We start from the raw sequence: 14,205 nt of genomic DNA, 5'->3' as shown, positions 1-14,205 counted from the left end.
TTAAGCTGCATGGTTGAGATCTGATGAGATTTTACTTGATGCATTATTCCTTGAATGTTTATGGGGTTTCTCTGATCATCTAGACCCTCCACTATCTTGGCCAGACAATCCACTTTTGCTTTGTGCTTACTGAGCCAATTTATCCCCATGTTGATATCGTAAAACCCTAGAGGTGCTATGTACATATTAATCTTAGTAGAGAAGTTCGAAAAGTCTACCAAAGCCTCAAACAAACATTACTCTACTCTAGCCCTTGTCTGATTTGCATACTTGACAATCCAAGGTTTTTCCATAAATCCAGCTCTCTTAGGAAATCTACTCAACAATTTTGGGGATATAAAACAACATGTTGCTCTTGTATCAATTATTATAGAGACGGGGTTTCCATAAATCTTACTTGGAGTTTCTCTAGGGCCTAGTTGTTGTTTGGCTTGGCAGTTGTCTAGTGCTATAGGTATCCTATGTTGATAGGCTGCCTATTGAGAAGGTAGTGGGGGTCGTGGTTGTTGGTTGGTATTAAACTTATTGGGACATTGGTTAGCATAAAGGTCCCCACCACATGTAAAACATCCCTTAGGTGGTCCCTTCTTTTCATTTCCTTTGTTGTTGCTGTTATTACTGCAGCTAACCTTAAACTCCTTATTGCTGTTTCCCTTGAATTCTGGTTAGTTGGGCTTGAAGTTCTTAAAACTCTTTTTATGCAGCCCTGTGTTTGAACTATTGCCGTTCCAGCTAGTCTTGCTTTTCTTATCTTAGATAGAATCATCCCTTTTGATTTTTTTGCTATTGTCGGATGGCTCTCTTGAGAGCTTCCTCCATGGTTCGCGGACTGAGGACATCCACAACTCCCCTGATTCTATTATTTAAGTCCATGATGAACTTTCTAACTTTTAGGTTTCTATTATTTTGATAAGGGTGGACATACTTTAGCAAACGTGTGAACTTATTTCAGTACTTGTGCACTGTCAAATCCCCTTGCTTGAGATTTTGGATGTCTAACAATTTTTGGTCATAGAAGGTTTGGGACAACCATTGGTATTTGAAAATGGAGACGAACTTGTCCCAAGTGATTTCGGTAGTCTTGATGTTTAACTCTATTTTGGTGTTTCCCCACCAACTGGCTACTTCTCTTGAGAGATGGTAAACTCTCCATACTGCTTTGGATGTCTCATAAAACTCCTAATTTCGAAATATTGTTCTATTTTAGTTAACCAGGCCTCAACGTCTTCACTAGACTTAGAGCTTGAGAACCTAGGGGGTTTGATCTTCTTAATATCAGTAGATAAGTCACTGACTATGTCATGTTTCTTTTGTCTTTCAGATGGGGTTAATGAAGCTTGATTTTCTTTTTCACTGTGGCCATAGTTCTTGGGTTCAGTCCTAGGAGGAAGCGAGGAGTGAGTCTCCTAGCCTCGCCCGATCTAGGCTGCCATTTCATTCATTCTCTTTTCCATATTTTTAAATTTTTTTTGTGTAACTCACAAGACTTGGATCAACAGATCCGAGGAGTTTTGAGGATTGGCTTTGCTGGTCACCTCATTCTCTATAGTGTTTTCATTGCTGGCCATGGTTTAAGTTTGAGTTTCTTGAAATAGACAATTTTTTCCTAATCAATATCATGCTCGCATTTGTTTTCAAAATAAAAAGTATCTTATTGCTTAGAGATATTTAGTACAACAAAGAAAAGAATTTGCCAATTGATCATTTTTATTGTGTTAGAATAATTTTTCTTGTTGCAACTATAACTACATTATTTACAAAATTCCCTCTTCCAATGTCACAACAAAAAAAACATCTTAACATAAATTTGGACACCCTATTCTTGGTTATTCTATCCATTTTTCTCTAGGCTTATCCTGCCCTTTACATGGTTTATGATAGATCATAAGAGGGTTTGTTTGCCTGGCATTCCATTCCTTGATATGTTTGTTTCTCATTATTCCTTTTTGGTAGGTGTCCATCTGATCCTCTCTTTCTTGATTTGCTGCAATGCCCGAGCTAAGGTTTCATTATCCTTGGGTGTGGGGCAATAGGAGTAATCATGTTTCGACATGTTCTTAATATAGAGTGCCAGGGTTTCTTGTGTGGAGTCATTTGGGTGCACATCTTGTGTAACATTTAAAACTATATTTTCATTTTCCTTGTTTAAAAGTGTAATGAGCCCCAAGTTTAGAGTTAAACCTAGCGCTTTGATACCATATGTAACATGCTAATTTCCAGCAGCCAATTAATCCATTACTTAAATGAAATACCTTTACAATCTTAACTAAATGAAAGGAGTGATAGGTAAAACAATTACTCTACACATTCACAAGAAGGGGAAATACAAGTTTAACTATAATTTACATTTCACAAAACTGAAAATTAAAATAACATTTGAAATCTTGTTCACATGAAATACAGTTAAAACTACCACATCTATTCCATTTCTGACTCATGATTATGTAGTGAAACTGATTCTTGACATCTAATGTAAAGAAATAACAAAATTTAACTACATATTTACATAAATCAAATGAAATGCAGTTACATGAAGTAAGTACCCCAGAAAATGCAGATAATGTTGCTATATTGTGCAAGCTTTGGCATCTCGAAGAGAAGAGAACCATTGCCATGGGTTTAACCTCCTAATTGTGAACTCTTAAGTATCCCTACACAATCTCTATTGCGAAAGGACCCTGGGATTAGGCTTGGGATACCACTGTCCTACCACTGAGCATTCTGGTGTTAGAGTGTTAGCTAGTCAATTGATGAGGCTGTGAACACCTTCCGTAAACGTATCTTTTAATTGCTGGCACTCTGACCTGTAGTGATCACAACAACAATCATGCTACTAACCCACCTTGGCCAAGGATTTTGGATGGGCATTATATAAGCCTGATCACCCACCGCTCGACTTGAGAACAAGAAAATGTACAATGGGCAACCATGGGCTGACTTAGTTATTTAGATATAATTATTGTTACTGATTTATGTTTACTTCTTTGTGCAGGGTTATTCCCATTCACACCCTTCATCTCAACTATGCTGGTCCTCATGGATGAATTTCTAGGTGATTCCTTAAGTGAAATCTAGTTTTTGAATATAGACACTGCTATCTCATTATGCCCAACTTGGGCTATGGCATTACAGTCGAGAAATGTAATTCTTTCATATTGTTCCAATATCATACAGGTGGTGCAATCATCTCAGAGGTATATTGACAATACCCTTGTACAAGCTGGCACTCTTTGATAGAGATTCATTAAATATTCACAATCATACTTGAAACATTTTCATGGACAAATTCTTTCCATTAGCATGATGGCTCCTTATATCGATATAGGAGAGGAACAAAAGAATAAATACAAAGGTTGTGAATTATTCCAACTCTAGATTAAAGAAAGATATCAAATCAGATAACTTTTTTTCTTTCTAAAAAACATAAAGATAAGAGAGTAAATCATGGCTAGAAAATGTAAAGCTTGACTTGAGCATTGTATGCAAATGGTCAATGCTGAATATGGCCGACACTCCTATGCAAGAATAATCGCAAGGCTACGTCGTGTAGATGGATACTGGTAGTCTTAGCAAATAACCAACTCACTTAGAGCAATGATGGAATTGAATACACACTTTGCTTTGGAATAAGAACAAAAGCTATGGGCAAACAAATGATTTACAAGGAGCAAAAACTAGAAATCGAACTGCAGACCAAAATGGGAGAAGTAACTATAATAACCAATCATTGAGAGGTGAGTGTAGAATGCAAAGGCTCACCGAATGCATTGTCAGTTACACAAGAAGTTAGAGGTGGCAAGGCACCCAACAAGGCCATCAGTTCAAAAATAGAAATAAATTATAGTGAACCATTTAACAATTATAAGACCTGATCAGAAAAGAATTATGAAAGGTGGCCACACATAAAATAATATTAATCCTTTGCCAAGGTGAAAGAATAATAATAGCTTCACCCTCTTAATGTTTTAATATAAGGACATCGTCATACTTACCTATACTCATGCGTATGTATACATACATGCATATATGCGTAAACGCTAAACATAAGTAGTTTATGTATATGTTAAAAATAGGTGTATACATCTTAATTGACTTGCACATATTTACATATATATGCATGTACATGTATGAGTATATATAGGTATCATGGTGTCGTTATATTAAAACACCCTTTACACAACAAAAGGTTCTCAAATTATAAAGGTAACAAATTTGTTAATGCTCAGTGGTTTTTCCTTTATAATTTAATGATTATGATAACTGTTTAACTCATGGTAGTCCAAGGTTTTCTCTTGCTTGCCAAGCCGTCTATCCTTAGTCACGGTAGTCAGATTCCATACCTAATGGTTTGTCAGTGGATTTGGTGCCCCATTCCTAACTTCCATTTCGGCAATACTTTCCCCCCTCATCGTGCTCCTACAAAAAGGAAACGTCGTGAAGTAATAACATATTTCCAAAATATCACATAATCATTTTTCAATTTCCATGCTATTCATTTTCAATTTCAAGCACAATTATTAACTAACATGCCATATGAAATTCAAGTATAACAATTAACTAAAATGTCATATGAAATAATAATGAACAATCAAAATTTCCATTTCATATGATCAAATATTTTTACAACTTTACTAGTCAACTGACTTCACATGTATTCTCAACGACTATGATGTTATTTTTAAATTAGGCAAATTTTTTGGATGTTACATGTAATCTAGGACCAATTGTGCAAGTCCCCTTTTCAAACCAATAGATTACATCATATCCACTGTGTCCATCTAAATTAATTCAAGAATTGGCATTAGGAACCTCAGGCTTCTCTCATTTTGTTCCTATTCAAGAACACATGAGATTTCCTTATTCAAGAGGGCATAAAATATTCTTGGTATGTTTTATTTTGTATAGGTCATATGCAAAACCCTCATAAAAAAGACCATGAATAATAAAAACTTGTTGAACGTTTGAACTTTGAATGATTGTAATCTTGAATTTTATTTTTGTGAGCATCATATTTGTAGAAAGAAAATCATGTTTAGTTATACTTAGACTTTTAAGTTTTAACCAATCTTATGGGGTGTTGGATCTTCTGCATTCTGAAGTATTCGGTCTTGTATATTTTCCTAGTGTAAAATCTACATGTTTTGTTTCATTTAACGCTGTTTACAGTAGAAGGATTTGGGTTTATTTTATGAAGAGTAAATCTGAAGTGTTCAATCAATTTAAATAATTCAAAGCACGGTTGCGTTGTAGACATGAAAGAAAATAAAATGTTTGGGTATTGATAATGGTAATAAGTTTTACTCCAATAATTTTGATACATTCTATAAAGATGTTGACATGCACCATCAAAAGAAAACTCTAAATTGTCCACAGTTTAATGGAATTGGGTAATGAATGAAAAGGATGCTAGTGGAGAAGGTAAGAGTATGTTGAGTGATAGTAGTATAGAACAAGTTTTTTGGGCTGATGTTGTTTCTATCACTTAGTCCCTAATATTATGTCTCCCACATCAGTGCTATTGTAAATTGCCCATGGATTGATGGGCGGGTCAAAGCCTTCATTGGGAGATTTTAGAGTTTTATGTTGTGAGGCATATGTGCTTGTGCCAAAAAAGAAGAAAATAAAGTTAGAGAATAAAACAATGAATTTTACCTTTATTAAACATAATTATGGTGTGAAAGTATGCTAGCTTTTGTAATGTTCCGAATGGTTTCAGTAATGTTCTTGAAAGTTTCGGAGATGCTTCCAAACGGTTTCTGCTCTGATATTGTTGTAATGTTCTGAACAGTTTCAGTAATGTTCCTGAAAGTTTCAGAGATGCTCTTGAATGGTTTCTGCTTTGATACCACTATAATGTTCCAAACGGTTTCAGTAATGTTCCTGAAAGTTTTGGAGATGCTCTCAAAAGGATTTTGCTTTGAAACCACTGTAATGACCCGGTTCCCCTTCATATGGAAAAACGGTCGAGAGAACAATGGCGTACGGTCTACTGGAAAGTTGCTATGGTCTTGACCTCCAGATGCTTGTTGGAAAACAATACTCTGCAGTCTGCAATATGTGTACGACAATGGATGTACGACAAGAGAGTGATACTGGCACCATACGGTGACCACAAAAGTTGCTACCCAAGCCGTACGGTGAGAATGAGGGGAGATGTACATGAAAGCAAGGTTGTACAGTATACTTGATAGCCATATGGTAGGATGAATGGGAGAGGTCATACGGACCCCACTTGGTGGCTGTACAGTGTAAGGAATGCAAACTACAAGGAGCTGATGGTGTAGATGACTTGTGGAAGGGCAATGGAAGGCCGTACAGAAGTGAAAGATCTTCCCTATTTGGTTTGTCCGGTTTCGGTGGGATTCAACCCTCACCCTATTTCATTGCCTATAATACTTTGCTCGGAACAACAGAGAACTCCAACATGAATTCGTAGTACAAGAAGTATAATCCAATTTGCATACTTACAACTACAAACAAGTCATGCTTAAATACCTGTCGGGGAAAACCTTTCTGAGGGTTTACAAAGATAGCCGACGACAAAACTTACTAATGGAAACTAAAATAAAAATAGGTCTAAGATATATTAAATCAATCGGAACCGCAAATACAAATAATAACTTTGGCCCATATTAATTAATTAAAGTAACTAATTAAAGGTCCTTTTATTATATTATTAAAATTCTGGGACCAATTAATTAATTAATTGAATTTAGGTATTACATTCAAATTTGGGGACATTACAAATCGTCGCTGTCTGTAATAACCCCAACAGGTTATAACTTCTTCAAACACCAAAAATCTTTATACTTCAGTGGTTTGACATTTCGTCAAACACTTTGCAAGCAAACTCTGATACCACTGTAATGGTCTTGCTCAAATCCGATTTTAAAATGCTGATTGAAGGCTCGAAGAATTGTGTCAAACACTTTGCATACAAGAGGTTATATGACTGATATAACTTTTCAGATTGCTGCAATGACTCTCGTTTCGATTTGCATCAAAGAGAATGCTTAACAAAAAGACTCCAGATTGTCTAAAGAATGACCTAATATGAATGTGCAACTAATTTTGGCAATATTCAATACATATATGTGACTTAAACTACTTGCAAAATGCAGCTACAGCAATTAGTACTTATGACAAATACTTTGGATGCAACCTAGGATGGCATTAATGCACTTACAACCAAGTGGCATTAATATAAACACTTAGTATGCAAAATTATAACAATATTTATGCCTAAAAGAGAACTTACAACCAATTGATATTTTGTCAAACAATTGGAATGCAAACTAATAAGCTGATCATCAACTCTAGGTCTGCAATATAGATAGTCTACAACGCTCTTTCAATTGCAAAATCCTAGCCTTCCTTTGATACCAATAATGCCAAATGGCAAACAAAGACAAGCACAATGTAAAATAATGAAGTGCTATATTTTGTACTCAGCTGAAAAGCTACATTTCTTAGAAAATACGTCAAATGAGAAGTGAAGAACCTGATTGTGGATGGCTGTAATATTTTCCTTCAAGGCTGCCCCTTCTACTTGCTTTTTTTTTTTTTCCGATCTGCTTTTTCCGGATTTGCCTTTTTTGTTTTGCTTTTTCGAACTGCTTTTTCAGATTGCTTTTTTTCGGAGCTGCTTTTTTGGACTGCCTTTTTTTTTTCAGTTTTGCTTTTTCGGCCTGCTTTTTTCGGACTGCTTTTTCAGCCTGCGGACTTGCTAGAAATGACCTCCAATAATTTCGGCCCTGCTAAAATTACTTCCTGAAATGCTGAAATGCTGAAAATGGCCTTAGGCCCAATAATGCCTTAGCTGAAGTGACTGAAGTATCACCTCCAATTGTGCAACCCTTCAGAAGATATTTCACTTCCTCAGTTATGCTAATCCAAGGGAGTTTTCGTTCTCAAAGATCAACTGACTATTTGAAACCACTTGGCTCCACAATAGAGTATGTGACTGAATCACAATTTGATGTCAAGAGAGAAATAAACAACTGGATGAAAAGAATGAAGCCCGGGGTGCCTATTTATTCTTTTTTCTCCACTTTCTCTAGAGGCTTCTAGAACATTATTTTATTTTATCTATTAAGTGACTTTATAAAATATTTTATGATTCAAGTCACTTTATTAAATTAATTAAATATAAAGTTACCTTTTAATATTTATTTATTTGATAACTTTATAAATAATTAACTTAATACCACTTATTTATTTAATTAAAATAATTAATTAGTCATCCTCATAAAATATTCATTATTTTGGATAACCTAATTAATTAAATTAATTAAATCAAATTGCCTCCAAAATGGGGACATGACAGTCCACCCTTCCTGAAATTGCTTGTCCCCAAGCAATGGCTGAACAATAAAACAATCAATCCGCCTGGATCCCAAATGTCGTCATGAACTATACTACTGTCAATTAACACAGGCTCCTGTAATACCTTTTGCAATATAACCAAGAGGAATCCATAATCAAACTGACAATTACAGCTCAACCAAACTCCAAAATCACAACTGCCACAGTCAAAAACCTACGAGATACAAACTCTTAGAAAATCAAAACCCAAGTAAAGTGGACAAATCAAACTGCCAACACAGTAAATACCATCAACGCATCCCACTGGCCTATACGGAATGTACAATCCAATTTTGCAACAATGGTGAACGCTCTCAAATGAAACTGTACCAAGTATGGAAAATCCACACACTGTACAACTCCTGCAGTCAACACAACTCTGCAGATCACCGACCACTGTCTCATAACGATAACTCCCATGCATCGCTGATGGTGAAAAGACATCACAAGATAAACAGCAAGAAATGGAACCCAAACCAAATTTGCCTACCATCAACTCCTCAACACAAGGATCAAATGCTAACCGATGTACATACCCTACAGTATAATGCTGATAAAAACAACCAACCTCAGTCAACAACTCACCATGAACAAGTGATACAACCCACTATGACTGATCACCAGCTAAGTCAAAAGATGTCATAGCCAAAGGAGTAGAATCAATAACAACAACCGCTGAAGCATCACTCCCAAACTCCCGCTCTAAGTAATGTATTATCAAGCTGTCAACCGCAGAACCTATCGCCATGTGATGCCCATCACAACTCTCATCCCGAGTTGTCAAACCGTCCCATAACTGATCACGAGCACTAGGAACCAAAGTACATCTTTGTATCATCATTTCATCAACATGGTCATCAAAGGTAAATCGATGAGCATACCTCACAATGTAATGCCGATAGAATGCGCCAATCTCAGTCAGTGGCTCAGACTGCAATCCAGACGAAACTAACTGCAATCGATCACTAACCAAGTTGGAACTGACTACTACCTCCGAAGACATCGTCAAGGGAGTAGTATTACTAGCAGGAACCATGCCAACTGTTGGCTCACCAATATCACACATGATCTTTGATACAACATCTCTAGTCTTTGTGCCATCAGTACTAGAGGCCACCACTATGTCAGGCATACCACAACAGTCTGCTACAACACCCAACTCAACTGAACCTGACTCTAGTGGGAACGAACCCGATATGCCAATGTTAGTATCAAGGATGGATGCATCCCCATCTCCACTGTCTTTGACAATCTCGACCATGGACATCTTCGGATCACTAGACACCACAGCTTGTGACTGTACAGAATCTGGTAAAGACTGCAGATGCTCTAACTCCATGGTGACCTTAGCCAAATGAAACTGTGACTTCTCGTAAGCCAACTGTGTACTCTCAAGAATCTCAGAAGTCACCTCGAGCTTCTGAGTAAGCTCACTCACCTCATCTTCCTTGGCCAATAATGCATCGTATGTTGTACTCCCCCACTCCATAAGATAATCATTGTCGGCTACCAACTGCATATAATTCTGTCTCAGAATCCGAATAGCCTCCCATAAAGAGTGGATCTCTGTCAAGGAAAGATAACTGCCTCCCTGCTCATCACTAGTAGGAGAACCCCATCCATAAACTCCTAACAACTGATGAGCAGCATCGAAATGCTGGCAAGCGATAGCAATGTCTCCTTCACTAACTCTCAACTGACTAGACACATGATGGCACTGCCTAGACTGTCTCCTACAAACCTCCTCTGACGCACTGTCTAAAGGAGTATCCTCAAAGTTACTGGTCTCTAGAGTATTACCATTCATATTCTGCGAATCAACTCCAAAGCTGATATCAACATACGGAGTATCAAAAACTGTTGCACTGTTGTCCAACTCTTCTGTACCAAAAGAAACTGCCAAGGAAACTAAGTCTTCAAAACTGACCACTGCATCCTCCTGGATGTCATCAATGCCAATATGATCCTGGGACTCATCTGTACACACTGCCAAATATGAAGGATCATCAACACATTCCAGCAAGAATGGTCGACTGGATATATGAACAAAGCCCAACATCGGTGTATAAAAACTAATACCAACATCGGACAAGCTGTTGGTGCAAGAAAAGACAACATCGTGCAATCTGCTAATCAAATCCATGATAGCACCCAAACAATCACTGCTACCAAAAAGTGTTAAAGATCTCCAGTCAACTGAATCCCAAACGCCAATATAACAATCTCGAGTTCATATCCGTAAACTAGAATCAGCTGGTAACTCAAGCAAACTCCTCACCTGAGTAATATGACCAATACCAACTAACTCCACATACCTGTCTGACATTGTCCCTGTATCCTGGATGTGAATGCAAGATGAACTCGCAACATTATCGGCGACCACATATGATCCGCCTGCCACAGAAAGTTGAGTATCAGGAGTGCAAGATGAAACTAATCTCAAGTTCATGCCATGCTTATTCCCATGTCTCTCCCAATCCTGTAATGCCAATGGAGTATTTACCAAAGAAGCTTGAGTGTCCTCAAGCTCGCGAGAAAGCTTGTTAACTTCCTCCTCCTTCCTCCTCAAGGCATCTAAATAGTCTTCGACAAGGCTAAGAAGATGGTCACGATCTGATAGAAGATGTAAATAACTCAACTTCATTGTTCCCATTCCTTCCCTAATCGCCTGTAAGTCAACACAAGAAGACTTTGCCTGAACTCCCTTATGTCTACCCTGTAACTGAATCATCCAAATGTGATCTTCTATCATATCCCGCATCCTGTCATGATGAGATAATGAAGTCACAATACTGTCTTCGCTCACCTTTAGTTGGCTGGACAAATCATGTGAAGTACTACCAGACTCAACCTCATGTGACGAAGCATCTATCTGTGCCTGGTACTCTCTCAGCAAAGTCATGAATGCTCAATGTCTGCTTGTCTCTACCAGGTATCTCACCATCATGCACAACAACATCCTCATAATCATCATCTGAACCCACTATGTTGTAGTCACTACCTGTTGGAACTAAACCATCCCGAGTACCTGTGACATCACCCTCTGATGACCTGTATACAATTGTCTCAACTTGAGTATCAAGTTGACCGTTACTATCAATCTGCGTAATATCCATTCCCACTATCTCCTAAAGTACTGTGTGCCCAACATCTTCCTCCAAGGTAGTTTGATTTTTGTCCTCCCTAGATTCGGCTATATGCTGGTCACCAACTGCTGCAAACTCCTTGTAGAGGTTTCTAAATACCTCACTTGTAGAGACCTCTTGTTCCTCTTTCTCTTTGTTCTGTGACATAGTCCTCTTAAACATGGAAATCATCAATTCATTCATCCTTTTCTGACTTTCATCCAACTTCTTCAAATTTTGTTTAAGCTTCTTCATATCCTTGTCCTACTGCTTCTGGGTACTTGAAGTAAACATGATTAACTAACTGATTCAATGTCCAATCTACCCAACAGGATGGCAGGTCAATAGCTCTGATACCACTGTAATAACCCCAACAGGTTATAACTTCTTCAAACACCAAAAATCTTTATACTTTAGTGGTTTGACATTTCGTCAAACACTTTGCAAGCAAACTCTGATACCACTGTAATGGTTCTGCTCAAATCCGATCTTAAAATGCTGATTGAAGGCTCGAAGAATTATGTCAAACACTTTGCATACAAGAGGTCATATGACTGATATAACTTTTCAGATTGCTGCAATGACTCTCGTTTCGATTTGCATCAAAGAGAATGCTTACAAAAAGACTCCAGATTGTCTAAAGAATGACCTAATATGAATGCGCAACTAATTTTGGCAATATTCAATACATATATGTGACTTAAACTACTTGCAAAATGCAGCTACAGCAATAAGTAATTATGACAAATACTTTGGATGCAACCTAGGATGGCATTAATGCACTTACAACCAAGTGGCATTAATATAAAGTTTAAACACTTAGTATGCAAAATTATAACAATATTTATGCCTAAAAGAGAACTTACAACCAATTGATATTTTGTCAAACAATTGGAATTCAAACTAATAAGCTGATCATCAACTCTAGGTTTTCAATATAGATAGTCTACAACGCTCTTTCAATTGCAAAATCCTAGCCTTCCTTTGATACCAATAATGCCAAATGGCAAACAAAGACAAGTACAATGTAAAATAATGAAGTGCTATATTTTGTACTCAGCTGAAAAGCTACATTTCTCAGAAAATATGCCAAATGAGAAGTGAAGACCCTGATTGTGGATGGCTGTAATATTTTCCTTCAAGGCTGCCCCTTCTGCTTGCCTTTTTTTTTTCGATCTGCTTTTTCCACTTGCTTTTTCCGAATTTGCTTTTTTTGTTTTGCTTTTTCGAATTGCTTCTTTTCGGAAATGCTTTTTCGGATTGCCTTTTTTTTCGGTTTTTCTTTTTCGGCCTGCTTTTTTCGGACTGCTTTTTTTTCGGTTTTGCTTTTTCGGCCTGCTTTTTTCGGACTGCTTTTTCAGCCTACGGACCTGCTAGAAATGACTTCCAATAATTTCGGTCCTGCTAAAATTGCCTCCTGAAATGCTGAAATGCTGAAAATGGCCTTAGGCCCAATGATGCCCTAGCTGAAGTGACTGAAGTATCACCTCCAGTTGTACCGTTCAGAAGATATTTCACTTCCTCAGTTATGCTAATCCAAGGGAGTTTTCGTTCTCAAAGATCAATTGACTATCTGAAACCACTTGGCTCCACAATAGACTATGTGACTGAATCACAATTTGATGTCAAGAGAGAAATAAACAACTGGATGAAAAGAATAAGCCTGGGGTGCCTATTTATTCTTTTTTCTCCACTTTCTCCAGAAGCTTCTAGAACATTATTTTATTTTATCTATTAAGTGACTTTATAAAATATTTTATGATTCAAGTCACTTTATTAAATTAATTAAATATAAAGTTACCTTTTAATATTTATTTATTTGATAACTTTATAAATAATTAACTTAATATCACTTATTTATTTAATTAAAATAATTAATTAGTCATCCTCATAAAATATTCATTATTTTGGATAACCTAATTAATTAAATTAATTAAATCAAATTGCCTCCAAAATGGGGACATGACACTGCCCAAAATTGCTTGCCCTCAAGCAATCCATCATCAAATGAAACACCAATAGTTCCTGGGTGCCAAATCAAACGCGTAGGCAAGACAAGTGAAGTGACGTCAATCCTCCGCAACACTACATTGCTATCAAACTTTCACTGTCACTCTAATATAAATATTGTTGTATCTTGAGTCACCAGGGGCCCGAACCAAACGCGAATGTGAAAGTAGTGAATGGTCATCAAACCTCCCTTGTACCACACTGTCATTAAGCATTTGTTGCACCACTATGATATAGACATTGCCTTAGCCTTCACCAGGATCCCAATGACACAAATTGATGAAGTCTTTCACTTCATTATGTTTGGAAATCTCTTTGGGTACGGTCATGCACACAAACGCTAATGTTGGCACAAACTTAGCTACTGCCACAATCACAAGACCACTATTATATTTCTGATGGATGAAACCTTGACGAAGAGAGCTTTAGTGTTGAGAACGTCGTCGAAGGGGGCCTTGAGTGTGAGTACCTTGACGACAGGAGCTTCAGTGAAGGGTGCTGCGATGATGGGAGCCTCAGCAAGGAGTACCTCAGTAAAGGGAACCTTGGTAGAAAAAACTTCAACAAAGAGTACCTCGGCAACAAATAAAATTTTAGCTGTAGATAAAACCTCAATGGCACGCAAAACCTCGGTTGAAGCCTCGATGGTGGATAGAGCGTCGAGAGCTAGCAATGTCTCAATGGTGAAAAGTGTAGCTATTGCGAA

General features: G+C 37.2%; 1 protein-coding gene across 4 annotated transcripts in view; it reads left to right on the top strand.

Annotated features, from left to right (window-relative positions):
- Nucleotides 1-14,205, top strand: part of PEX10 (peroxin 10) — a 219,455-nt gene that overhangs the window by 26,073 nt on the left and 179,177 nt on the right. The window contains exon 1 of one of the 4 annotated variants that reach the window (XM_089792308.1): nt 2,993-3,052. The exons of the other annotated variants lie outside the window; for them this stretch is intronic. The gene's annotated coding sequence lies outside the window, so the exon portion shown is untranslated. Of the gene's footprint in view, nt 1-2,992; nt 3,053-14,205 lie in introns of those variants that run through there. 4 annotated transcript variants of the gene reach the window in all.

This window comes from Cupressus sempervirens, chromosome 7, assembly GCF_028749045.1.
Source record: "Cupressus sempervirens isolate cs-2001-9-10 chromosome 7, ASM2874904v1, whole genome shotgun sequence".
In the NCBI taxonomy this organism is placed as follows: Eukaryota; Viridiplantae; Streptophyta; class Pinopsida; order Cupressales; family Cupressaceae; genus Cupressus; species Cupressus sempervirens.
This window is presented reverse-complemented; position numbering and strand designations above follow the sequence as displayed.